Below are 3,740 nucleotides of genomic sequence, written 5' to 3'. Positions count from 1 at the left end.
ATACTAATTAGAAATGCTGATGGACATGGCTCTATGCGTAACCTGCCCACAATCAAATGTACTGACAATGGCAACAAATGTGAAATTCGCAATCTGACTCAATTATAAATCCTTCAAAAAATTAAAGTCCATTCAGTGACAAGAAAATTCAATTAAACCGAAATATCGGTCTTTGGCCCTGTGTAAAAACAATCAGAATTAAAGTCTTACCTCAGAATAAATGGATGTCACATATCTGCTCTTGTTGTTGCGCACCACTTGGAGGAACTGCATTGCAAATAATAATATTCTCCTTTTTTTTTTTTTGTAATTCTAGTGAAATTTTTCTTCAAAAGGAAGTGGAATGAAATGGGAAGTGCAACGAGATCTTTAGTTCAAAAAAATTAAACTTTTGAGAAACTGCTTTTGAAAATAAAAAATTATTATTGGGAGACTTGTTGGAGAATAATTACAATAAATAAAATTTTTCATTATCTAATGATTATATTAATTAACAGTATACCTTATTCCTCATCTTGACCATTGTTGCCGACCGCCTACATCACACAACCGCACTGGGCTGCTACTACTGACCGACCGCTCTGCATGACGACTACAGACTGAGTACTGCTCTCAACTAGACAGAGCTACAGACTCGCAACGACTGACTGACTGCTACTCTGCATAGCGACAACTAACTCGCAAAGACTACTACTGACTGAGAACCGCTCGCAACACTCGCGCGGTCAAGCGCATACTCTCTGGTCACAGATGCTACAATGCCTCGCCATCGCTGCTGCGTTACATACGTGTTTCAACATTTCAGTCGAAGTGTTCGTACGCTTCTCAACAACAGATTCGGTGACCGATGGATTGGTAGAGGCGGACCAATTCCATGGCCTCCACGCTCTCCTGTCCTCAACCCTCTTGACTTTCATTTATGGGGGCATTTGAAAGCTCTTGTCTACGCAACCCCGGTACCTAATGTAGAGACTCCTCGTGCTCGTATTGTGGACGGCTGTGATACAATACGCCATTCTCCAGGGCTGCATCAGCGCATCAGGGATTGCATGCGACGGAGGGTGGATGCGTGTATCCTCGCTAACGGAGGACATTTTGAACATTTCGTGTAACAAAGTGTTTGAAGTCACGCTGGTACGTTCTGTTGCTGCGTGTTTCCCTTCCATCATTAATGTGATTTGAAGAGAATTAATAAAATGAGCTCTAACATGGAAAGTAGGCGTTTCCAGACACATGTCCACATAACATATTTTCTTTCTTTGCGTGTGAGGAATGTTTCCTGAAAGTTTGGCCGTACCTTTTTGTAACAGCATATATATATATATATATATATATATATATATATATATATATATATATATATATCAGTCACGCAAGAGTGTAATTTTTTAGTGTGCAGCAGCTTACATTATTCATGAAGAGACTACACATTCAGAAAGAGATAATCCAAAAGTAAAGCAAACAGGTGCACTTTCACACAATCTTCGTTATCTTTTTTATTTAGTAAGATAACTTTTAGGGTGTTGTGTCCGTTCGGTGGGCGAGAGAACACTACTTTAGGAGAGGTGGGAAGGATCCTGGGTGGGATGTCCCTCACTTAAAGGCATGGTGAGAGATGATAAAAACTCTAGCGATGAATTTGGTTACAGTCAGTTCAGTTGTTACAGTCGAGGATGATACTGTGTGATGAATGGAGCACTTGTTTGTAGCTGATACTTGCAAATGATGGGAGGATTGGGTATGTGTAATGATACGGCATGGGAAATCTGTTTGTGGAATAGTTTTGGGGAGGGTGGTACTGCCTGTCTGCGAAGGCCTTCGTGAGACCTTCTGCATATTGGAGAAGGGAGTTTCGTCTGAGCTCGTTAGAAGGCTCGCGCCTCTGGCTGTTTCTTGCCGGCGCGGCAGCCTCGCTGCTTTCTGTTTCCCGTATCTGCATCCTCGGGCTGCGGAGCCGCCTCATCCAGCTTTAATCCGGGCGACCACCCCCGTAGGCACGGCCCCCGCCGCTACTCGTCGTCCCGCCCGGTCTCTTGTCGCCGCTGTGAAGAGCGAGGGCTGAGAGCGGGCGGCGCCCGGGGGCGCGCGCTGACAATGTCCCGCATCCCCTCGTGGCAGCCGTAGCGCCGCCGCGGCGGCCATTGTTGAGAAACTCGTCCTCCAGGAGAGCTGCTCCTCTTTGTCTGTGAACGCGCCCTTATCACCCGCCGCCTGGGCACGCCGCGCGTGCGGACAGCCGGCGGTGGCGCGCTAATCACTGTCCTCTCCCTCCCCCCCCCCTCCCCCGACCAGTCACAGGGGCTATAGTCCAGTTATACTGCATTTATTTTATAATGGACTTCAGTTATGAATGAAAATAAGGAACAAAGCCTAGCAGATGCATCTGAATTTAACAGAGCTTTGAAAGACTTCAAATCAAATAAGGAAAATGCGACAGACAACATGTAATATTTCTGGCTTATTCAGCCATCATATTAGGCTCCAGGAAGCTATTCCCAGGGCAGTGGAGATGCAGGAAGCATAGAGATGACGCAATGTGGGATGAGGTACCGGTGACAGATTCAGTACCATTCCCATGAGAAAGACAGCCTGCATGATGCTGCTGCTCTGTGATTGGCTGCTGTGTTCGGCGGTAGGGCGCCAAAACGTTAAACTTTAGTTGCTATTATTAATTAAACCTGTTGTGTACATAGTTCCGCATAGTCAGCGCGTGCACAACTTTCCCAGTAGAGCGCGCCCCGCTAAGCACAACAGCGCAGGCGCAGCGCTCGTCCGTCTCCGCTCTACGAGCTGGCGCTGTCTTAGAGACAGACCAAATTCTGCTTCCTCCGATCCGTGTATTAATATGTAACGCAGCCAATGAGATTGCTGCTAACGTAGAACCTTTTCTCCTCGCGGATCACACTTGCGCAGTGATACCTGAAACGCGCAAGGTATTATAACGAGTGTACAGACCTCTGATTAGTCAGTCTGCATTAGTCTGCATTAGTCTATAGTCAAGTTTCAGTCTGCGCCTAATAAGATTATCATATTCCTGCACGTAGCCACGAAGATAAATGAATAGACACTTTGTCAAGTATCAGAGATATGTGAGAATAAGATTAACTTACCAACACCAAAGGAACTTCAGATTGTCAATTGTAAATAGCATCCAGAATCAAGTTAAGTAATGTTCATGATTCTTATTGTTTTAATAAATGTGTGTGAAAATTAATCAAGTACTGTTTAAAGTTGGTCACCGTCAATCTGCTACTCTAAGCGTGCAAGTGGCATTTCTATCGTCTGACTTAACAGCAGAAGATAAACACGCCACAACTGGACCACGAGACATATTGCTGACACTTGTTAGAGCGACAAGTCAAATAATCTGATGGTGTGTGTACCGAAGGTCTTACAGTACGCACACCACAAAACCTGTCATCCAAATTACTTCATTTTTTAAAATAAACATCTCTCAACAGCCAGCTATCAATGAGTCATTTCAAAATTATTAAAGTATTACTAAAACAAAAGACTGAGGATATTACTGCCGATGCACTTCGGTGGCGTTCGGGTCACGCCTTGCTGGCTTGGCACGCGAAGTGTCTCAGGCAGTCCAGCTCTCCAGTTCTGACCGTTCCAGTAAACAGACATGTTGTCTGTTATAGCAGTATTTGTTTCATGCAATTTTATTTACTACAGTTCCGACCGTCGCTAGGTACAGACATCTTGTCTGTAATAGAAGTATTTGATTCATGTAA

This window comes from Schistocerca americana, chromosome 2 (genome assembly GCF_021461395.2).
Source record: "Schistocerca americana isolate TAMUIC-IGC-003095 chromosome 2, iqSchAmer2.1, whole genome shotgun sequence".
NCBI classification, from domain to species: domain Eukaryota; kingdom Metazoa; phylum Arthropoda; class Insecta; order Orthoptera; family Acrididae; genus Schistocerca; species Schistocerca americana.
This window is presented reverse-complemented; position numbering follows the sequence as displayed.